The sequence below is a fragment of the Pelodiscus sinensis genome, chromosome 1 (assembly GCF_049634645.1).
Source record: "Pelodiscus sinensis isolate JC-2024 chromosome 1, ASM4963464v1, whole genome shotgun sequence".
NCBI lineage: Eukaryota > Metazoa > Chordata > Testudines > Trionychidae > Pelodiscus > Pelodiscus sinensis.
The window spans coordinates 49,573,008-49,597,967 of NC_134711.1; the positions used below are offsets into that span (position 1 = coordinate 49,573,008).

Below are 24,960 nucleotides of genomic sequence, written 5' to 3' on the forward strand. Positions count from 1 at the left end.
AAAATTGGAGGTATGTATGTACACCTAAATTGTATGGTACTCACCCTACTAAGCTCTTCCCAGAGGAAGTGAGAGAAGCTTCCATCCTAAAAGCATCCTAAAATATTTAGAGCAGCAGCTTGTAGCTTAAGAGGGAAAAATTAAGTTAGTAACCTGAAGCATTAGGAAAAGCTATTGTATTTACTTCTCAGTTAGTGGGATACTGCTACTTGGTAATAAAATAATATAAACAAAACTAGTCTGTGGTGTCATTCAGTGTGCATAACAGTCAAGAGCATGTACCAGCTCAATGCCCTTCAAGGACGCTAACTAAAGGTTGTGAGTGGCACGTGAAAGGCCTGAACCTTTCTCTGAGTGTAAGAAGGATCTTTTCAACTGGAATTGATCAACGTGTGTCACTCTAAAAATCTCAGCTTTGCTATGGTGGTCCCAGGCAAGATAAACCTCCCAATCAATTTAAGTATCAGCTGACAGGAGGTGAAAATACCAAACTGGGCTAGGAGAACTTAGAAAAAGTCTCAGCCAGAATTTTGTCTGATGATGAAAAGTGAGGTGGAAAAAAGAAGTTTCATGAGCAACATAAAAAACCAACAGGATGCAATCCAACAGCTTGAAGACTGGTGGAAGCAAATTAGCCATAACAAAAAAAGGAAGTAATAGAGTGCTTTGAAGAACAGCATATTTGAAAGACTATGAGAACTAGCAAACAAGTGGCTGGCATTAGTCATGTCTTTACTGTGGGCATGTCACCACATGTGAGCATAAAAAACACAGTAATTATTTAAAAGAAAGAAGCAGCAGGAGGGAATAGCTTGAAGGATGCACCAGAGAGATTGTCTGTGTACATCTGGCTAAAATGCAGCTGTAGTATCTCTATAACTAGTTCTCTTAATAAAGAACCAGTTTAGTTTTAGGAACATGGACCCCGCTTAAGTCGCTATTCACCAGGTGGTAAACAACACAAAAGCGATCACTTTTTAAGAACGTAATACTTGTTTCCCAGAGAATCTTGCATTTTGTTTAAAAGCTTCCACCAGTTCTTTAATGGACCACTCATCTGCTGCAGAAGTGTGCTTTTGCACAAAAGCATCCATGCCAGTGTAGATGCTCTCTTGTGTAAGAAAGCTCCGATGGCCATTTTAGCCATCAGGCTTTCTTGTGCAATAATTTAACGTTGCCTATGTTCCCCCTGCCTCTTGCGCAAGACTACTGTGCAAGAGGGCTTATCCCTGAGCAGGAGCGTCAGAGTATTTGTGCAAGAAGCACTGATTTTATACATTACAACCTCAGTGTTCTTGTGCAAATACTCATGGCCAGTGTAGACAGGTGGCAAGATTTTGCACAAAATCTACTGCTTTTGTGCGAAATCTTGCCAACGTAGAACCAGCCTAGGAAGGCCAAAACGTACAGCTTGGTCTAAACCACTTCCAAACGTGGAAAGGTGCCAGTGTTGACACTCCACCAATAGCTCACCAACAGGCAGACAGAAAGCTGTGGCTGTGCATGCTGGGTCCCTTGACCGACCCCCAATTATGCTTGAGCAAACCTGGCGAGCTGGCCACACTTGGGCGCTGTCAGGTGTGGGGCCAAGCACACGTGGCCAGCGTTCTATTTGGACACTCTTAGGGCAGCTGCATGACAAGGTCAGGCAAAGCCCCCTTAGCCAAATATTTTCCATAGGCGCACGTGGCAGTGTCAGCGCGCGGTCTGTTTCCTGCGCCATGAGCCAAGGCGCGGGGCAGGATACACACGCCTCTGCTCATGCTGCCACGCGTTTGCCGGGCGGCAGCAGAGGTCCGGCCGAGGGGAGCGTGGCGGCAGCCCCGCCCTGCACGGAGCACTGCTGCCTGGCTTCTCCCCCGCTCCCGCGCAGCGCTAGCACCTGCACCACCTCGCGGCAATGAGCCCCCGCCGCGGGGCGGGTCACGTGAGCCTAGGCTAATAGGTTCGCCAGCCTCGTGGCCCTGCACACGTAGTGGGCGCTCCCCTACGGCTCGTGCGTCAGTGGCTCGTTCAAACTGGGAGCGCTGAAAAGTTGCGGTAAGTGGCGCCACGCGGCGGACGAGAAGCAAGTGCTGGCGGCCAGAGGGGATCAGAAAACGGCGGGGCTGCGGGCGGTGCGCGTGGGGGAGGGGACCAGAGCCGGCCGAGCGGAGCGAGCCCCCTGGGCTGCTGAGGGGAGAGAGCGGAGTTCCTGTATGGAGACAGCTCTGTGGGGGCGGGGCCCCAGCAGGAGGAAGACGGGGGGCGGGAGCAAAGCCTCGCAGTAACGCCAGCGAGAGCGGGGGGTAGGTGGTGAACGGGGGGGGGGGGGGGGAAGCCGCCTAGAAGGTGACCTGAAAATCAAGAGTCTGGACTCGCCATTTGATGATGTGTTTTCCCTCAGACGTGCCGCTGCGGGGCTCCTGTAGCTAAAGGACGGAGCCCAGCCAATGCCGAGCGCCTCCAAAGGGCGCACCAGCGCGCTGACCCCTTCAGGTTGCAGGGGGTGAGACTTGGGCTCAGCCTGATCCCTGGCGCAACCGCCGTTTGGTGCTCCCCTGGATCAAACAGTCGGGGTCAGCTCGGCACATATGGGGTGCGGCCTGTGATCCTAGCGCTACGCTGCTCTGGTTTGAGAGGTGGCCTCTGTTTCTGTGCTGCCTGCTCCTGTTTAGTTACCAGCATGTGGTGGTGTTGCTGGAGCCTAATGCATCATACATACAGCCCAATCATAGGAAGTGATGTAAGTGCCAGCCTCTCCCCTCATTTCCCTGCATCCCTTGTCCTTGTGTCTGTAGCCCCAAATCAGCCATCCCCCTTCCCTATGTAGCTCTGCACACCTGCCTCTCTGCTCGTGTGGCCTTGCAATTCCATTCCCATTCATTCCTTGCCCCTTTTCCAGTCTGGCTCTTGTACATTTCAGAGGCAGAATGCCACACTAGTCCTTATTGACTAATCGAATAGTTGATGGAAATCTCATTGACTATTCAATTAATTAATCGACATTTAACGTCCCAGGTCTAACGTCCACCTCTCCTGGTGCCGCACAGTTTGTCTTGCTATAGCCCCAGTTTTCTGACAGCCTCACAGGACCTGTGAAGTAGGTTCATTTTTTTTCCCTCTGTAGTAGCTGGAGCTGGCCGGGATCTAGTGCACAGTCCCCTCGAGTGGACATAAAGCAAAATTGCAGTAATTTTTCAGCAGAAACTATTTTCGGGGGGGAGGGGAGGAGGAAGCATGTGGCACATGAAATGTGTGTGCACAATGGTGCGGGATTCCCACAGGAGTAACAAGGCAGGATTACATTTGTCACTGTGGGATTGATAATCTGAAAGTGTAGTCTTTAGTGCTTGCTGTTTGATTACTTGTAAGGGTCTTGCCCTTCTTTAGTCTGTTCTTTGATTTCTCCTTCTCCATGCCAGAATCCATATTAGAGTTGGCTAGTTTGAAAAGGTTTCTAAAAAAATTCCTCTTGGCTATTCTTTCCTTTTAGGGGTAAAAATATAATTTTAGGAGAAATGTAATTTTGTTTGTATTCTGTGGGTCTTAGTTTTTATATTCATGTTTTACATTCTCTAAGTTATAATTCTCTAAGTTATTAATTTAAAAAATATTTTATAGGGGGTTTTTAATTTATTTCTATAGATTTTTTTTTTCTGATCTTTCCAATCTTTAAAGGGTACTGATGTTACTAACTCAGTACATCAGGACTTTGGACTGAGCTTGGTGAATAGGGAAAGCTGCTTCATAGTTCTTTAATTAGTGAAAGAAATAGTAAATTAAAATACCTCCCCTCACCATGAGTTTGTGAGTATTGGAGTTCAAAACATACTACAAACTATTGTCCCTTTTAATCTTTAAGGAAATGTAGCTGTTAGCTCATGAAAGAGGATTTTTATTATATAATCGTAATCTAGTGCCTTGATTATGGCTATAGTCATCTCTCCGGCCTTGACAAATGCAATTTTGTTCTCATTTATGCAGAACGTTGTTGTAAAGATGATTTTTCTATATCTCATTTGCTTTGGTCATTTTACCATCTTTGAATCATTTTGCTTCCTCTTTTTTTTTCTCATCAAACTAGGAATTTTAAATATCAGTTAATTGAATAGTTGATTAACCTCATGAATTCTTATTGGTGACTTGACTATTCTATAGTTCCCCGGGGGTGTGGTCAGCAGCCAGTGTGCTCTGGCCCCATCCCCGAGGAGCTCCCTGCCATTCTGTGCTGCTTCCTCTGTATCAGAGGCAGCAATATGGGGTGTCAGGTGTGAGCTGGTCCATGATGGGAGCCAATTTGAAAACCAGATCCCCTCATTGACCAGTTGCCTGTTGCTCTGTGCTGCTTCCTCTAATATAGAGGCAGCAGTGCAGGGTAGCAGCAGCCCCTGTCCGGGGGGGTCTGAGCTCCAGAACCAAGTGCGAGCTGGAACTGAGCTGAGATGTCTGCCTGTCCATCTCCTAATACACTTTAAATGCAGAGCCACAGCAGGGGTAGGTCTCAGACCTGGCACAAGCTGGGACTAAGCCAGCCTACTGGCCAGCCTGCTAAAAATTTACTGGCAGGGGTGGGAGGAATGCATGTAGTCTATAGCATTAACCAATAAGCTTTTGCCTATCAGTTAATTGGTTGATTGTATTTGATGTAGGGATGTAATATTATAGACAATCTGCTTGTTATTACTTTCAGGGCTCTTACCTGTCAGTCTCCATGCTACTTGTCATCTCATGTTAGCTATTGAGCTGTCATTGTGCTCTGATTCTCTACCCAGTGGCATACATTTTCAAACAGCACTTTTGTGCTTTCTCCCATACTGTTTCTGTTCCCTATAAGCTGCATGACTCTGCAGCTGTTTTCTGAGATGTGCTCAGACGTTCAATGCTCCCAGGAAAGCAGAGAGCTCAGCTGACTGGCAAGGGGAAGGATGTTGTCTCTCTAAGGAAGCAGCTAAATGGAGCTACTGCATATTTGAAATTGAGCAGCTCTCAGAGCAGCTAAAGGGAGATAAGGAGAGAATAAGTGGCTGGGTGAGGGGGAGGAGTACAAGGAAGGAGGGAGGATGTAATTGGCTGAGGGGGAATCAGAAGGGAGGAGACTTTGGAGTGTCCCATTTGAGGGAGATGAGGCAGAAATTCAGTACTCTCCTCAAGCTTCCTGGAAAAGGGGAGATAAGGGACTGATTGCATGGGGTAGGTAGGTGCTGGCATTGGGGTGATATGGAGGCAGAGGAAGTTTGTGCTGTGTCCAGGGGTGAGGTGGGGGAGGGGTGGATAATTTGTTTGTGCTGTGGTCCAGTCCTGTGCCTGCTAGTTTGAGAAGCAGGATTTTATCCCAGCACCCACCTGGGCTGGGGGGAGCAGATTGCACAGGGGTAGGTGGGGGGGGAAAGGAGTGGGTGGGGGGAAAAAAGGAGTGGCATCTGTGCCGTGAGGTAGAGGCAGGGGACAGGTTTTTTTGGGTGTCCTGACTCACTTGCTGCAGTCCTCTGTCTGGATGAGAGGATGAGAGGATGAGAGAGAGAGAGAGAGAGAGAGAACATTTGCATGATTACATTTCAAACAAAGATAATATAGGTGTTAATCACTTAAGGTAAGAAAAGAAAATATTCTTTTAACAGAGTGTTGCAGATATCGAAAACTCTGATCTTAATGATTTTTTAAAATCCTGTGTCACTAATTTATACATGGCATATTGTACTGCATGAGGGCCAGATCTTTGCTATGTGGTAGAATACTGGCTTTGAGTCAAAAGTCACACTTAGTACTTGCTACATTAGTTTTGTAGTAGGATGAAATCTTATTTGCAACCTCTTTGAAACATGCATTTGTCTACAAACCCTGATGCCATGTGTTAATTTGTTCTGAGGCTTCTACTCTTTGAGTTTGTTAGGCTATGTCTAGACTGCAAGCCTCTTTCGAAAGAGAGCGTCTAGACTGCACGCGGAATTTTGAAAAAGCAAGCCGCTTTTTTGAAAGAAAGCACCCAGTGAGTCTGGATGCTCTCTTTCTAAAAAGCCTGTTTGCTTTCAAGAATGCCTTCTTTCGAAAGAGCACTTTCGAAAGAAGGCGTTCTTCCTCGTGGAATTAGGTTTACCACCGTTGAAAGAAAAGCCGCATTCTTTCGATTTAATTTCGAAAGAACGTGGCTGCAGTCTAGACGCAGGTGAAGTTTTTTCGAAAAAAGACTACTTTTTTTGAAAAAAACCCTGAGTCTGGACACAGCCTTAGTCTCTAAGGTGCTGCAGGACCATTTGTTTAAGTTTTTTTTCAGTCACGGGCTAACATGGCTACCTCTCTGGTCTTTGAGTTGGTGACACACACAAGGTGAAAGTTTCAAACCAAGAGAACTTCTATCTGTTCTTAGAATACCGATCCTAAACATTCTCCAGATAAACTGAATAAGCCCTAGTGAATGCCTTTTACTCTCCTTTTCAGTGTAAGTAAATATTATATTAGTCATGCTCTCCTTGCAGATACGATTCCTATTTGACTCCTTTGTTTAGCACTGTAAAGCTGAGGTATGTGTGGATACTATGCATTTTGGTGTGTTTACTAGCCTGAGTTGTTAGAAAGGATGATGATGATACATGCACTCCAAGAGTAGTAGTGTTAATTTTCTTTTTATTTGATATCCTATTAAATATTGTAAGCATTATTTCTTGTTAACTATCCCTTGTTTTAATATATTTTCTTCCACACACATGGTCTGCTTAAAATACACACAAACACACTAAGGGGCTGCGCCCTCTATTTGCTTTGCTCACCAACCCCCTTCTGTCTGCCACAGCCAGATCCTGGCCTCCTCTCTTACCTGTGCAGCAGCAATCGGGGGGTCACCACCAGTCCTTCCTGTAGCCAGATGGGGGCTGGACTGAGGGGTCTACCCCAGGATCGGGGCCGGGAACAGGACATTGCGGCCAGGTGGAGGCTGGGCCCTGATGGGGGCCTTCTTGACCAGGCTTCATTTTAAATAAAGTAAAATATTATATTGAACAAAAAATGGCTTCATTTTCTTATGGCAGGGGTGGGAAACCTTTTCTGGGTTGGTGCGTGCTGACCTACAGAAAAATCAGTCGGGGACCACACAAGTGAGATGCGGGGAGGGGCAGAGGGAATCCCTCCTAAACCCCAACCCTCACTGATGTGGCCCCTCAACTGAAACACCTTGCTCCTCTGCTGCTCCAGCCCTAGGGGTGGGGAGGACAGGCAAGACTGAGGTTCAGGGTGTCACGTTATTGGATTTTAAGGGAGCAGCCAGATCACTGCTGCACCCATGGGGGGTGTTTGCCACAACATCTATACAAAGGGGGCCATGTGAGGTGTCAAATGAAAGCTTATGTTCTACTGATTCTATATATGCTACTCATTTACTTGTATGATGTCTGTATGTGGAGTTATGAATATGGACTGCGCTGGTATTGTGAATGTTCTCTGCCTGAGAGAGCGCAATGGGCCTGGACTGCCTGTTGTAAAGAAGGAATATCCAATGAATGACTATGCTAATTAGCACAACCAAAAGGACAGTGGCTCTCAAGGTGGCCAATACATACCTGAGGAATGCGTTTGGAAACCTGCAAACGAGTCAGTATCTCATGGCTGCTGGCATGTAAATCATGCCATAATGTGACCAGCTCCAGTTTGGGAGACACCAGAGATATACAAGTGCCATTGTTGTACCAAATAAAAGCAAGCAGGATCTTATGAGGGGGATAAGGCAAAAAGCCACATTTATTGTAAAGATAATAATAAAAAATAAAGAAAAGATAGAAGCAAACAACGTTGTTTAACTACTTATTCCTAACACTACTTAACCCTTATACACTTATATATATATATATATATATAAACCATTCATTCATACATCCATTCATTCAAGTTCTGTGTATAGTTACCAGCCTGGAAGTTGCTTGTGACAGGATACTGGCCAGGTACTCTGTACACAAGTGATGGTAGTGGGGAGCGAAGTCCTGATCAGATGCGCATCTGAAGCTCCTGGTGGGCTGGCAGCAGAATCTTGGACTCTGATTCCATAGTTTTTTAGTCCAGTTCTTATAGGAATTTCTTCCTATGCCAGTCTATGGAAATTGCTGTATCATGCTGATGTCTCCAGGGTGGCTGCCAGGTGCTCATCAGTGATCTCATCGGGTGGACCTCCAGTTTCTCCACTTGACACCTTTTGGTTGCACTGGCACCTGACGCCTTCTTCAGCCCTTTGTTGCTGTATTCTCAGGCTGGCACCTCTCAGAACCATTCACTCATCATCCAAGCACTCTCTCATACATTCATACAGTATTTTGTATAATAATAAAAGTTGTAGTTACAGAAAGTTTCTGGGTGGTATTGCTTAAAACATTCTCTGAGTGCTGAATAAAGTTACAATGTTTTAAAGAGAACAGGCCTCAATTAAGTAACAATGCCCTTAAGTCAATTACAGGGCTTGGCTCCCATAGCAGAGTTAGTGGCTTGACAATGCATTGTTACAATGTATCTCTGCAATGTCAATTTCAAGCAGCCCCTTGCACAAGCTTGAGTATGCCCTGGAGCGCGGGGGGGGGGGGGGGGGGCTGTTTCTGGCTACATAGGATTATATTTTTAACAGTTCTAAGTTACATGACCTAATATATTATATTCTAAAGGGACAATAATAATAATAAATCTAAACATTTAACAATCTTAACAAATAATAATAAGAAGAAGAATCCTAATAAATCTAAACACTTTAAGTTGTGGGGAACAAATTATGGGGAGTCACTTCCATTTGGGGGAATCACATTTTTAATACATTAATATGTTATCCCTACATACTCCCCCTTTTGACACTACGATATCTGGTATACTCGTAGTGTCACTTTGTATTTAATCTGTTTAAGAGAAGGTATCGTGAGGCAACATGTGTTTGATTGTAATGTAACAAATGTTCTTTTTTTATCCAGGTTAGGTGACTTGCCCAGAGCGAGAGAAAAAATAGTGATTTTATCCAGGGCAGCTTGGGCAACAGTTTGAAACCCAATTAACAGTGCATGAATTTATGTGCTCTCATCCCATATAGTGTAGGCATCCTTGCATTTAGCCCTGAAAACAAAATTGGTGGTGTGCCTCAGTTTCCCTTTTCACATCACACACCAATTTTGGAATTCCCCTTTCTCAGGTGAGAAGCTTCAACACTAATTACAAGTACTAACAGTAAAATAATGTGCTCCAGTGTTACAAGGCTTTTGAACATACAATGTGCTCTTGGGTACATTTTTTTAACCATTTCCAGGGTTTTGGTACAAAATCCTGCACATTGAACATTGTTACATTGTTAGTAACTGCAGTACAGTGGTCATGAAAGTTAGCATAAATAGCAGGAACAAATCCATCCCAAGTGTACACTGACAATTTGGGGTTTTTAGGTTGAAAAATCTGCAGCCTTCCTTGGCCACATAGGTCTTGCCCCATTGCCCTGTTGTTTTAAATGCAAAGCTCCCTCTTTCAAAGACAAAAGGCCTGGCTGGGTGTGCCTCCCCTGGGAACACTCCTGTCCCAAATACACTGACTTCCCAGCAAGCTGGTCATACTCAGTTACTTGGTTGCCAGACTGCTCCAATTCCCTGGCTGATTCTGCCTCTTCTGAAACAACCCTCAGTTCCTCTGAGATTTCTCCACAGCCATTTACACTGGGTTTTTCTAAATGCAGTTAACATGTTTAATGCTTATTGAACCTTTCCTGCCTAGGGAAGATTATTTTTAACACAGTATACTAGTTAGACAGACAGACAGACATGAGACAAACACAAAACATAAAACAATCTTTGTTGCAACAATACATCCATGGTGTTGTAGGGTATTTAGCTGGTACCAGCTTGTCCTGATTTTCTGAAAGACAAAACAAGAACATACTTCTACCCCTTTGGGGGTGGCATTATTATTTACATACTTTTTCTTTTTATTTTACAAATATGCTTTCATGTCTCTTTGCTTACAATTACTCCTATAGTTAAATATTTTTGTTTTGTAGCAAAACAGGTTTCAATGGTTTTTACCCCTTCTTGTGGGTGAATTACCCCACTGTGTAATTATTAAATTTAGGAGGTGTACTTTAGTTTTCCTCTTATACAGCAGACTAAGTTAGTAAGTTTCTGCTGTGTTAGGTTTATGAATAGAGAGTAGCCAGGAAGCATTATTACTATAATGCTGGGAGGGTTTTAAGTGTGAGATGTGTTTCCAATGATTATTTTAACATTTTAAAGGTTTTTCTTTTTAAAAAAAAAAAGAAAATCATGTACATATTACAGGGTTAATTATGAACATTAGCATTAAATAACAAGTAGCCCTGTGGATCTTACCAATAGGTGTTTAAGTATCCTGTGATAGCATGCCTTTTATTTAGACAACTTAGCTTTGAGACCAGTGTGTTTAAAACCATCTTGAAATTTTTCCATATGCAGACCCCTTTTTGTTCTGGTCTCAGGTAGTTTGCTAATCAAACTATTTATTTACCTGCAAACATTTTTTTGTGTGCTGCCAGCTAGGGCATTTGCACCACAGACACTTTCTGGCTTGCTTTTAGATTAAAAGCTGTTTGTAGCTTTGTTTTAAAAAGGGACACAATAACTTTTGCCAGAGATTTACAGTTTTGAGTTTTTACTTTAAGTTCTGCTTTCTCACACAGCAACCTGAAAAGGAAATTACAACCTGTTGTGGCTCCTGGAGCCTTCACAGGATTTTGATTTGTTTCCAGTTTTTACCTCCTTCTACAATATACATTGCATGTCACAGGAAAATGTGCATTCTTTGTTTATAATGTTATTTAGCCATATTAATTTTTGCATTGGGTGTAACTATTTCTTTTATGCTCACTGAGTTTTCCTATACTTTTATTAAACAACTTGGTATGAAATGGCTTTACTAAAAACAAAACAAACCAATTTGTTTTAAGCATACAAAACAGTTTACTAACCTACAGAACAGGAGTTCTGGATCTTAAAAACCTTACCTACTATTTACACTGTATTTACACACAGATACATGCATATATTCTCTGAATATTTCTAACACTATTTTTACATACCTGTACAAAGATTACATTCACTTTTATTCATTTGGGGGTACTTAAGTTCCCAATAGAACCCCCTTGAAGTTTTTTAGTTAAATTTGCCTGGATTATTTACAGACACTCTTTTGGAAAAGGGCCCCTTTTTCCTTCAGAATGGCTGCAAAGAAACCAAGAATTTTTTTCCTATAACATTTTAGCATTTTTACAACTGCTCAATTTCTTCCATACTCTGTAGAGTTAACTTTTTTGTGTTTTTTTTTTCTTAAAACACTTTCTTATTTCTTAAAATGAAAACTGGCCTTGCTTCAGATATTACTTCTTGTAAGTATTGTTTTAAGAATTTAGATTTTCAGTGCCTGTACTTACTGCTTTTTCCCAGTTTTACCACAAGGCCTTTAATCTATCTTTTGCCTGCCTGCTTGTTTGGGCCTGATCCTGTTTTTCTTGCTGAATGGCCCTTTTCCATGGACACAGGCTTTGTCCCATTACCAGGTTAGCAAGGAGGGTGGCCTTGTTCACTAAACCCCACACCTCCTGGTTCTTTTCCTTAAGCATATCCCTGAAAACTTTGAGAGTGCTACTTTAACTCTCAGTACCCATCCTTAAGGGACTCTAACTGTGTCTGGGTACTGAGGGACAGACATTTCCAACTTTTTGCTTTTGCAGCAGAGGCTTTTACATTTTGCAGTTTCCTATTTGAATTTTTATAATTAGTTAATTTGAGGAACACCTCATTACAGGTTTCATAGGAGCCAAATTGAAGTTGTGGGGTTTTTTTCCCCTTTTTCTTTTGGGTTTAGCTTTTTCTGCAGAGAGAGATTTTTTTTTCTTTGCAGGAAGCTAAGTGGAGGTAACTGTTATTACATGCCTCCCATAATCGTTAAATTGCTGCTGCATATCCTCTTTGGCAGCATTAGAAGGTCTGTACATGAGGATATACTGTGCCAATCTATCCTCTAGGTCCAAAATATTACAAACATCTTCAAGGGCTTGTCCAAGGACTGTGCCCATATCTTTGAAGGATTTGTTTAAAGGGTGTTATTTCTTTATGAAAGGTGAGGTTAGAGCTCCTTCAAACTCTATTCCTCCCTCTGAGACTGCTTTTCCTGGACTTTTCTTAAACATCTTTAATACTTGTGTAGTTTCCTTTATCACCCCTGAACCCTTGCAGCGAGTGACACAGCCTAGACTATTAATTAATAATCGTAGCTTCTATTTACAGCCTAAATTATATCAACAATTGTAGCTTCTAGTTACACAGCCTAGATTATTCCAATGAATAATCGTAGCTTCTTACACAGCCTAGATTATTTCAATGAATAACCATAGCTTCTATTTACAGCCTAAATTATTTCAATAATTGTAGCTTCTTTTTACTATGAGCTCTTTTGTGAAGCCTCTACCCTCTGGAGGTCAGCAGGCTTTGGTTAACCAAAATAAAAAGAAAGAAAAAGGAAAAAAAAAATAGAACTGCTCTTTGTAGAGTCAGCTGTGTGCACACTAATGTTCACAATACCTGAGGCTTTTTACCAATATTCCCCCCTTCGCATTCTCCACCAAAATGTTGTACCAAATAAAAGCAAGCAGGATCTTATGAGGGGGATAAGGCAAAAAGCCACATTTATTGTAAAGATAATAATAAAAAATAAAGAAAAGATAGAAGCAAACAACGTTGTTTAACTATTTATTCCTAACACTACTTAACCCTTATACACTTATATATATATATATATATATATATATATATATAAACCATTCATTCATACATCCATTCATTCAAGTTCTGTGTATAGTTACCAGCCTGGAAGTTGCTTGTGACAGGATACTGGCCAGGTACTCTGTACACAAGTGATGGTAGTGGGGAGCGAAGTCCTGATCAGATGCGCATCTGAAGCTCCTGGTGGGCTGGCAGCAGAATCTTGGACTCTGATTCCATAGTTTTTTAGTCCAGTTCTTATAGGAATTTCTTCCTATGCCAGTCTATGGAAATTGCTGTATCATGCTGATGTCTCCAGGGTGGCTGCCAGGTGCTCATCAGTGATCTCATCGGGTGGACCTCCAGTTTCTCCACTTGACACCTTTTGGTTGCACTGGCACCTGACGCCTTCTTCAGCCCTTTGTTGCTGTATTCTCAGGCTGGCACCTCTCAGAACCATTCACTCATCATCCAAGCACTCTCTCATACATTCATACAGTATTTTGTATAATAATAAAAGTTGTAGTTACAGAAAGTTTCTGGGTGGTATTGCTTAAAACATTCTCTGAGTGCTGAATAAAGTTACAATGTTTTAAAGAGAACAGGCCTCAATTAAGTAACAATGCCCTTAAGTCAATTACAGGGCTTGGCTCCCATAGCAGAGTTAGTGGCTTGACAATGCATTGTTACAATGTATCTCTGCAATGTCAATTTCAAGCAGCCCCTTGCACAAGCTTGAGTATGCCCTGGAGCGCGGGGGGGGGGGGGGGGGGGCTGTTTCTGGCTACATAGGATTATATTTTTAACAGTTCTAAGTTACATGACCTAATATATTATATTCTAAAGGGACAATAATAATAATAAATCTAAACATTTAACAATCTTAACAAATAATAATAATAAGAAGAATCCTAATAAATCTAAACACTTTAAGTTGTGGGGAACAAATTATGGGGAGTCACTTCCATTTGGGGGAATCACATTTTTAATACATTAATATGTTATCCCTACACCATGAGGCGGACTCCATCTCGTCTTTAATATTGGTGAAGCGGGTGTCTGAGTGGGCTTGGGGTGTGAGGTCTCAGCAGGGGGATGAGTGAGGGGGCTGGAGGTGCAGGGTCTTGGTGGAGTGTGTGTGTGAGAGCAGGCTGGGGGTATGGAGCCACATCGGGGTGGTGAGTGAGGGGATTAGAGGTGTGGGGTATTGGTATGGTGGTTAGTGAGGGGTTGGGGGTGTGCAGTTTTGGCTTCGGCTGGCCGGCAGCGATGGAAGCATGGCCCAAGGAGGGGCTGCAGCCAGTAAGGCTGTGGGGGAAGAGGTTGGTCAGTATGGAAGGTGACCAGGGCCAAAGGTTGGGAGCTGGTGGTGCCCTAAAATGGTTCCCTCCCTCCTGTGAGGGAGTGATGTAAGGGCCAGCGGAGGGGGGGTGGGGCAGGGAGGTGGGGTGAGGGGGGGGTGATGTTGATCACGTGATGACATCACACTGTCCTGCAGGAAAATGTGTATATATGTGTGTGGTGTTTGTATTGGCAGTGCACATCCACACACTACCTCAGTATAGGTGTTGCACATAAGAAATTTCAACCCATCCAAAAGAAAATTCAACTCACTCAAGGATAGAAAGTGTTAGAATGATTATAACAATTCCTGTGTACCAGGAATGATAACAATTAAATAAACTGAAAACTAAAAATATGGTTTTATTGATCAAACAACTTCATTTCAGTCATTGCACAGTAAATATTCTTGGATGTGCAGTCGTGTATTTCTTTTTTACAATTGGTTTATTTTTAAAACAGTCTGTGCCATCAGTTGAGAAAAATACATTCAATTCGAATGGATGGAAAATCACTTTGGAGAATCTAAAATATTTGGCAAATTGTGTGGTTTTAGCAGTGATATTTTCCAACAACAACAAAAAAGCACTATATTCTGCCACCTGCACATTTTGCATTGAGTGAAGCTGGATAATGTATATTCTGTATTGTGAAAGTAGAGCTTGCAATCCATCTAACATATATACAATTTACAAGTGAATAAATTTACAAGTGAAAAATAATAGTGGCTCTTTGCTATTGCCTTCCTTCTAATGTCAGGGAAATGACTTCTGGACTTTTAGATTCTCTTTTCCTTTCTTCAAAGTTAATATCGTACACCTTCCAAAGAATATTTATTACCAATTATTAGATAATTGAGCACGGTACATTTATCCTCCTGTGTTAAAAGGTGGATATGGCAACTGGCAAAGTATGCTTCTTGCCATGAATGTCAATATGGCAGCATATACTGATATGCATAAGGCACGTGATTGCTGTTGCAGTCCCACAGTGCCCTCTAATGTTAAATGATAACATTTAATGAGTCACAGTAAAGGAAATCTTTTTTTAAAAAAAATCAAAATTTGATACAATTTTATGACTTAAATTGATCTGCATATACACTTAGTTCCATTGTATGACAGGGAATTTGGCATGATTAGTAAATAATGTATAGTAGTAATTTGTACCTTGATCTCTTGTGAGGTGCATGAAAAATGTGTTAGTGACTTTATTCTGATTTTTGTCTTTGGGTTTGGACAAATATTTCTCAAGCTTATTCCATTGTAAAAGTTGATAAAAATTACTTAAACCCAAATTCCTTCATTACAAGAGGTTCTAGGAGGGCTAGTTAATTTTTGTAAACTATTCTGAAAATGTAAAGTGCCAACTTTTACTAAATTATTAAATTATCATAAATATTGATCCCTGTAGGCCACTTGCACAGGAGAAGCTTGCTTTAATATGCTCAAATATTAATAGCGTAGAAACCTGAGAGAATTCAGACCTTTTTATTTCTTGTCATGTAACACTAAGACTTGTTTGTTGCTGGAAAAGTCTGATTTGGACATTTGCATGTTTTGAGATGGCAGTCTTTCATTTTCTCTAACAATGATTACTCTTCATAAATATTTACTTGTTTTTATTTAAACAATAGTAAACGGTAAAGTCATTATTTGGATTTTGGTTTTTTTTGTTTTTGTTTTGCATTTGCCTAAGTTAGAGTAATGGCAAGTGATGTGCCTGTCCTGTTGTTACCCCAGAATCTCAGTAACAAGCATAATCTTTTGAATTAATTTAGAATTTAGGATAAGGGATCTGATTGATGTTAAATGCTCTGGTAACCAGAAGGGAGGCCCTTGACACCGTATCTGATCACGGGTGATTTCTCCCCCCCAACAAAACGCTTGGAGTTCAGATTGGAGTTCACTAGTATATTGTAGAATTTAATTTGACAAGTGCATGAACAAGAACAAAAAAAAAAACCCAACAAATCCAACCCCCACCCCAAAACAGAAGAGAAGGAAGACAAAGACCCCAATACAGGTAAGGTATTTGTATGTTACAACAGTCTCCGTGTTGCCAATGGTGGTACTTGCTGCTTGCGACCTTTGGGCTCAGGTTAGCCCTTAGGGAGGAGCAGCAAGTGATCCCTCGCAGTTCTGGGATGATTCTCGTTGGGCCTTCACCACAACGGGGTGTTTCAGGGATGGTGACAATGTGATGGTCCGAGGCAGGTAGAGATCAAACACCTCTGCTTGGTGTATCCCAGATCACCAGTGCGGAGCCTTCACCACAGCATGGTGTGGGAACCCACCGCAGCTGTGACTGATCCCTCTGCCTTTTCCCTCTGTGGCGCTGTGCTGCCTTCACAGACACAGACCTGCACACTGACCACGCACACCTGGGGGCAGGGCTATTTTTCCATTTAGAACCTTTGGCAGGTAAACTGTAAACTTGTGTAGGGCGATGTGCACAATTCTGGGCTGGGTGCAAAGGATCTTCTGTGCCTAGTGCAATTTTGGTACTGAGTGCAGGCACTCAAGGTGGGAAAAGTTTAACTGACTTTCCAGAAACTCCATTTTGTTTTCCAAAACTCCATTTTGTTTTTACTTACTGATGGCATCAACTGCTCCTTTTAGTGTGCACGTTACCTACATCCTATTTACAACAATTACGTTACATTATAAACAAATCAACATTATAAGACCACTCGAGTACTGAATTTTTTGGAGTCTGCTTGGAGGTGAGGGCAAGAGAAGTAGATTCATGTAAAGAGTGGGTAAAAATCAAAGGTTTGTTACACATTATATTAATGTAAATATATTTTAAAAGATAATGCATTGAGATGTAACATTTCACAAGGTCTACCTGAGGGGAAAAAACATAGCAGCCACTGGTATTTACAGTAGGCACTCGACATTTATTTACCCAATGGCTACTATTTTGTATGTGTTGAATCAACTTGAAGGATGACATGGAAAGAATCAAATCAAATGCAATAGGATTTACCCTGCTTTTCATCTAAATCTATTCTAAAACTTAAGTAACTTAGTGGTGTATATGAATGCATTTGTTAATGTATACAGAGCTGTATTTTACACTGTCTTTAAAATTATGCTTTTTTCTATAGTTTGATAATAGAGATCTCAGCTTAGCCCAAAATATTCTAACCTGGAGCTTACAAAAGCTAAACTTTGCTAGACCAATAGGTGGAGGACTTCAATTTTCTGGAAAAACTTAAACAACAAATAGTCCTTAAGGTGGTACTAGACTAACAAAATATGTAGATCAGGGCTACTCAACATGTGGCCCATGGGCCGCATGAGGCCCTTGGCCTGTTTGCAGCCCACTGTGCAATTTGCGTTTACGCGGGGCTCAACACATGGTCCGCAGGTGGCATCCTTTGAACATGGCCTCCACTGGGAACACACTCCACAACGGCGAATCAATATAATGGTCTTCTGTTGATATGTGTTTTAGCAGTTAAATTCCTGGACTGTCATTGCTCATTAAAAGTGCTGTCATATGGGTGGAAATACGGTAAATACTGTATTTTATTAATATCAGCAGAACTGACTTGAATGGGGCCTGTATATTGTATTGTGGAGTCTTGCCTTAATCTTTGTATTCATGCCTGTCAGTGTGAAAGATGCTATTTGCATATACAGTATATATGCATGTACATGCAACCACCCTTAAGTTGTGTCCCTTGGCATGTGCTGTGAGTCTCATTGTGGCCCCCAGGGCTTCCAAAATTGAGTAGCCCTGATGTAGATGGTATCATGAGCTTTCGTGGGCACAACCCACTTCTTCAGATGACAGGAGTATTAGAAGTCCAGGTCCAAAAATAAATGAGGGAAATGGGGGAGGGAAGGGAGAAAAAGGAGGGGAAGAAGAAAGAGTCAGTAAGTAGATGGTTCAGATAGTTAATAGAGGCTGATAAAAACAATTAGCATCTCCATTGGTTGGTTACGTCATTAAGATGTGAAAGGTAGTGTGCAAGCCAGGTGATGTCCCTGTTCATACAATTCGAATAAGAATTAAACTTGTGTATTAAGTTAAGTTTCAACCTTTCTCTATGTATTTGGCTTGTGGAATTGGCCTGAAACAAAATGGTGACATGGAGATCCATTAATGAATGTCCAGGCAGATTAAAGTGTTCTCCAACAGGTTTTTGTATACTGCTTTTTTGGATATCTGATTTGTGTCCATTAATTCTTTCCTGTAGAGAAAGTCCAGTTTGGCCAATATACATGGCAGTGGGGCATTGTTGGCATAGATCACGTTAATGGATGTGCACGTTAATGGATGTGCAGATTTTAACACTGAGAGGGAGGAAAACGAAGTAAGAAAGGATATAGCTGGGGGTAGGAGAATGAACATGAGGAAGGGTGGGGTGGATACTAGTCTAATAGGTCATATTGGAGGTATAATGTTCGTGCCAAATTGGGTAAAGAATGTGAATGAGGCCAAACAGCAAAAATTAAGATGTTTGTGCACCAATGCGAGGAGCCTAGATAACAAAAAGGAGGAACTAGAGCTATTGGTCCAGGAAGTGAAACCAGATATTATAGGAATAACAAACATGGTGGAATATTAGGCATGACTGGAGTACAGGTATTGAAGGGTATGTGCTGTTTAGGAAAGACAGAAATAAGGGTAAAGGTGGTGGAGTCGCATTGTATATCAAAGATGAGGTAGATTATAAAGAAATAAAAAGTGATAGAATGGAGAAGACAGAGTCTGTTTGGGCAAAAATCACATTGGGGAAGAAAACTATCAGATCCTCCCCTGGGATAGTGCTTGGGGTGTGTTACAGACCACCAGGATCCAATTTGGATATGGATAGAGACCTCTTTAATGTTTTTAATGAAGTAAATACTCATGGCAACTGCATAATCATGGGAGATTTCAACTTTCCAGATATAGACTGGAGAACAAGTGCTAGTAATAATAATAGGGCTCAGATTTTCCTAGATGTGATAGCTGATGAATTCCTTCATCAAGTAGTTGCTGAACCAACAAGGGGGGATGCTATTTTAGATTTGGTTTTGGTGAGTAGCGAGGACCTCATAGGTGAAATGGTTGTAGGAGACAACCTTGGCTCGAGTGATCATGAGCTAATTCAGTTCAAATTAAATGGAAGGATAAACAAAAATAAATCTGAGACTAGGGTTTTTGATTTCAAAAGGGCTAACTTTAATAAATTAAGGAAATTAGTTAGGGAAGTTGATTGGACTAAAGAAATTATGGACCTTAAAGTGGAGGAGGCCTGGAATTATTTTAAGTTAAAGTTGCAGAAGCTGTCAGAAGCCTGTGTCCCTAGAAAAAGGAAAAAATTTATAGGCAGGTGTGTTAGACCAAGCTGGATGAGCAAGCATCTCAGAGAGGTGATCAAGAAAAAGCAGAAAGCATACAAGGAGTGGAAAATGGGAGGGATCAGTAAAGAAAGCTACCTTATTGAGGTTAGAGCATGTAGGGACAAAGTGAGAGAGGCTAAAAGTCAGGTAGAGTTGGATCTTGCAAATGGAATTAAAACCAATGGTAAAAGGTTTTATAGCCATATAAATAGGGAAAAAAACAAAAAAAGCAGTAGGACTGCTGATTACTAAGGATGGAGTGGAGGTTAAGGATAATCTAGGAATGGCCCAATATTTGAACAAATACTTTGCTTCAGTCTTTAATGAGGCTAATGAAGAGCTTAGGGATAATGGTAACTTAACAAATGGGACTAAGGATATGGAGGTAGATATTACCATATCCAAGGTAAAAGTCAAACTTGAACAGCTTAATGGGAGTAAATCGGGGGGCCCAGATAATCTTCATCCAAGAATATTAAAGGAACTGGCACATGAACTTGCAAGTCCATTAGCAAATATTTTTAATAAATCTCTAAACTCGGGGGTTGTACCATTTGACTGGAGAATTGCTAATATAGTTCTGATTTTTAAGAAAGGGGGGTGAAAAAAAGCGACCTGGGTAACTATAGGTTTGCTAGTTTGACATCTGTAGTATGTAAGATCCTGGAAAAATTTTTGAAGGAGAAAGTAGTTAGAGACATTGAGGCTAATGGCAATTGGGACAAATTACAACATGGTTTTACAAAAGGTAGATCGTGCCAAACCAACCTGATCTCCTTTTTTGAGAAAGTAACAGATTTTTTAGATAAAGGAAATGCAGTGGATCTAATCTACCTCGACTTTAGTAAGGCATTTGATACAGTACCACATGGGGAATTATTGGTTAAATTGGAAATGATAGGGATTAATATGAAAGTTGAGAGGTGGATAAGCAACTGGTTAAAGGGGAGACTACAGCGGGTCATATTGAAAGGTGAACTGTCAGGTTGGAGGAAGGTTACTAGCGGAGTTCCCCAGGGATCAGTTTTGGGGCCAATTTTATTAATCTTCTTATTGCTGATCTTGGCACCAAAAGTGGAAGTGTTCTAATAAAATTTGCGGATGACACAAAGTTGGGAGGTATTGCCAATTCAGAAAAGAGTCGGGATATCATACAGGAAGATCTGGATGATCTTGTAAATTGGAGTGATAGCAATAGGATGAAATTTAATAGTGAGAAGTGTAAGGTTATGCATTTAGGAATTAACAAGAATTTTAGTTATAAGCTGGGGACATATCAGTTGGAAGTAACAGAGGAGGAGAAGGACCTCGGAGTCCTGGTTGATTATAGAGTGACTATGAGCCGCCATTGTGATATGGCCATGAAAAAGGCTAATACGATCTTGGGATGTATTGGGCGAGGTATTTCCAGTAGGGATAAGGAGGTGTTAGTGCCATTATACAAGGCATTGGTGAGACTCCATTTGGAATACTGTGTGCAGTTCTGGTCTCCCATGTTTAAGAAGGATGAATTCAAACTGGAACAGGTACAAAGAAGGGCCACTAGGATGATCCGAGGAATGGAAAACCTGTCTTATGAAAGGAGACTCAAGGAGCTTGGCTTGTTTACTTTAACCAAAAGAAGGCTGAGGGGGGACATGATTGCACTTTTTAAATATATTAGAGGGATAAATACCAGGGAGGGAGAGGAATTATTTAAGTTTAATACCAATGTGGACACAAGAACAAATGGATATAAGCTGGCTAGTAGGAAGTTTAGACTTGAGATTAGACGAAGGTTTCTAACCATTAGAGCAGTGAGGTTCTGGAACAGCCTTCCAAGGGAAGTAGTGGGGGCAAAAGATCTATCTGGCTTCAAGATTAAGCTAAATGGGTTTATGAAGGGGATGGTTTGATGAGATAACATGATCTTGGTAACTAATTGACCATTCATTATCAGTGGGAAATAGGTCAATGGAGGGATGATAGGAATTACTAGAGAACTTTCTGGGTGTCTGGCTGGTGAGTCTTGCCCACATGCTCAGGGTTTAGCTGATCACCATATTTGGGGTCGGGAAGGAATTTTCCTCCAGGGTAGATTGGCAGAGGCCCTGGAGGTTTTTCGCCTCCCTCTGTAGCATGGGGTACAGATCACAGCTAGAGGATTCTCTGCATCTTGGGGCCTTCAAAGTATTTGAAGGCTTCAATATCTGAGATATAGGTGAGAGGATTATTCTAGGAGGGGTGGGTGAGATTTTGTGGCCTGCACTGTGCAGGGGGTCAGACTAGATGATCATAATGGTCCCTTCTGACCTTAAAGTCTGAGTCTGAGTTAAATGAGCCTCTAATTTGGTGGCTGATGTGGTTGGGTCCAGTGATGAAATCGCTAGTGTAGATGTGTGGGCAAAGTTGGCCCCGAGGCTCATTGAAGGGGTGGGTTCCTGGATGATTTCGAGGGAGATGTGTTGTGTGCTTACTGGAAAGAATTTGTTTGACGTTAGGTTTGGTTGTCTGTAGGCAAGAATGGCCTTTTCCCCAAGGCCTGTGAGAGTGAGGGGTCATTTTCCAGGATAGGTTGTAGATTGTTGATAATGCATTGGAGGAGTTTAAGTTGTGGACTGTAGGTGATGACAACTGGAATTCTGTTTTTCTCTTCTGGGCCTGTCTTTAAGTACAATCAGCCCTAGTGCCAACTCTGGACATATAATTGGAAGTAAAGGGTGTTGTGTGACCCCTCCAAGAACTCCTCCCACTGTCCTCTGCCAATAGAGATGGGTTTGGCCCCCAAAGGACCCTCCCATGCAACTATACTACATGGATTAATATGCATTAATCTAACTTGCATTGCATTAAATCAGGGGGAAAGGCTGGGGGTGCCTCTATTTCAGTGGTTCTCAAACTTTTTGGCCTGTGAACCACCTAGCTCAATGTAAACCTTTCCGTGGACCACCAGTTGCTAATGGAAACTCACTGTTAATTACAGAATTATGCTTGAGCCATTTTGCTAGTGCTGAAGCTAAGGATAATGGTTTATTTTAAATGATTAAACAGATTGTTAACTTTCTTGTGTTAGTTTATCAAACTTCATTTTAAATAAAGTAAAATATTTATTCATGACCGACACAAAAGGTTTTATTGGTTTCTTTACTCATGGCAGGGGTGGGCCACTGCCCCACAGAAAAACATAAGCTGGGGACCACACAAGTGAGAAGCAAAAAAACTTTCAACCCTCCCCCAACCCTTTCTGACATGAGGCTTCCCCCCCCCCCCCACAACTGAAACACATCACTCCTCTGGCATCCCAGCTCCACAGGGGGAGGGGATGGTACAGAGGAGAATGAGGTTCACGGTAAGGATGTTAAATTGCGGTTATCAGGCTAATTGTGTAGTTACAATTTGTATCAACTACATGATTAGTCAATAAGTGCTGCTTTGCAGAGCCATAGTAGGGTAGGTTCAGGAGCCGGCTCTAGCTCTGACTCAGCAGTCCTGGCTCGTGCAGGCTCTGGGAGTCACCTGTGCTATGGCTCTGCATTTTTAAATGTAGTAAGAGTCGCAAGACAGCCCAGGCCACCATGAACAGGGGCTGCTGCCTAAGCAGCCTCTGGTCACGGTGAGCCTTGGCCTGCCACGAATAGCCTTCCCTCCCTCCCTCCGCGCCCCTCCCCCCCCACTGCTTCTGATAGAGGCAACGGGAGCAGGGGCAGGCAGTACTGTGGAGACAGCACTGGGGAACCTGCTTTTAAGTTGGCTCATTCCACTCCCTCCCCCGTCGTCAGCTATTTTCCCCTTGCTTGCTACCTCTCATAGAGGCTTACCTGGCTAGGCACTCTATTGCAGCAGGGAAAGCCTCCAGGTAGCACTTTGTTGTTCCCGCAGCAGGGGGGAAGGGAGAGGGTGCTCAATCCCCTCCCCATGCAGTGCGGATCCCAGTTCAGCTATGGGGCTGCAGCCTCAGGTCAGGCTTCCCGTTTGTGTGTGAAACCCCCCTGATCGTGCTGCTGGGTTGGGGAGGACACAGGAGAGAGAGCAAGCAGCAGCGTGCAGGTGGCAGCGCCGCAGCCAAGTCCTGTGTGGCCTCAGGCGGGGCACAGGTGGCAATTAAAAAAACTCTGAGGTCTGGGTTCTGAGGTACTTGGTGCCTCGGACCTAGCCACCCCTCGGCCTCCTGGCAACAGCAGCCGCTCTAACAAGCTGCTGCCTGCACATGTGGAGGAGGAGAAGGCTGCATGGCCAGACTGGATACTGAGCAACAGAGGCAGTCCCATTGGGTAAGGAGGGGTCCTTGCGGTGCACAGTGGTGAGGCAGTGGATGGTTCTATTCATTTGCAAGCATTAAGCGGCCAGAGCTGCGTGCCACCAGAAGTCCGCCCCAGCCAGCAAAGCTCAATGGAAGCTGCCTACATGCTCTGCAGGGGGGGAGGGAGAACCTGCTGCTGCTGCACTGGGAGCAATGGACTCAGTTTCTTCCAAGTCCCCATCAATAGTAAAATGTCTAGCTGAGATTTCCAAGACATTTCACTACTTGATGGGTCACTGGCTCACTGGGACAGAGTCCTTGAAATCGGGACAGTCCCAGAAAAATCACCATGTAGAGTCAGCATAAATGTTGTGGAGAGGGATCTTGTGGGGCTCCCAGATTTTGCACAAAATGAATTAGATGACTAATGTAACGTCAGTGTATTCGTGCTACACTCTGTTTTGTACATAGCCTTCAACTATAAACTCCCATTTGCATGGCTCAGAATGCCAGCACTACAGGCTTAGAAAACTAGGGAAACCGGCACACGTGCTGAGCCTCCGCCAATCCGTGTTCAGGCTTTGTGATTGGCTGAGCTGGGAGCCAGTCAAAAACAAGGGTTAACTCCACCCAGCAACAAGGTGCCCGCTGCCCCTGAGCCGCATGGGGGCGAAGTGAGTAGGCAGTTGCAAAGCAGTGTAAGTGGTGTCCCAGGTAAGTCTCGCGCTGTGAGGCTGAGGATTCCATGCACTTCGATCTATACTACGAGTAGGCATTGCACAGTCACCGCTGCGCACTGAGGAGGGAGGGAGGAAAAGGAGGACGCGCGCATGCGTCACTTGGGTTCCGTTACCGCCCTCGTGCCGGGGGGGGGGGGGTGAGGACAGGGGTGGTTGGCGTTTGATCGCAGTGCGCGTGGCCGCCGTGAGTGGTTGAGTTAATTTTTACAGGAAACGGGGGGAGGCGCGCGGCGAGGGGGGAATGGGGCGGCGGCCGCTCGGTCCGGACCTCAGCGCCGTCCTCCCCTCCCCGGCGTGAGCCCCGCGGCCGCCAGCGAGCGAGTGAGATCGCGCCCCTGGCCGGCCCCTTCCCCCGCAGCCGCCAGCGGTCGGTCGGGCGAGCGAGGTGGTGCCTCTCACCGGCCCCTTCCCCAGCCGGTGAGCGGGCGAGGTGGCCGTGCTGGGACTCTGGCTAAACAGGCGCGGATCCCGGGGCTCGATCCGCCCACCGAGCTCAACTTCAAAGGTCCCTTCGCAGACGTTGTCCCTACAAATCATAAAATCCCTTTGAAAATACAGTAATAGCTCTCACTAAACACAAGCATCTCCACCACGTATTTAAC

The 24,960-nt window shown here is 43.2% G+C and overlaps 1 protein-coding gene across 15 annotated transcripts in view; it reads left to right on the forward strand.

Moving 5' to 3' along the window:
* Nucleotides 1–1,769: 1,769 nt before the first annotated feature.
* IMMP2L (inner mitochondrial membrane peptidase subunit 2) overlaps nt 1,770–24,960 on the forward strand; it is a 771,740-nt gene continuing 748,549 nt past the window's right edge. For 2 of the 15 annotated variants that reach the window (XR_012904088.1, XM_075929801.1), the window contains exon 1: nt 23,668–24,332. The gene's annotated coding sequence lies outside the window, so the exon portion shown is untranslated. Of the gene's footprint in view, nt 2,041–5,080; nt 5,177–22,700; nt 24,333–24,483; nt 24,543–24,960 lie in introns of those variants that run through there. The other 13 variants (XM_075929730.1, XM_075929739.1, XM_075929749.1 and 10 more) reach the window with 13 other exon arrangements.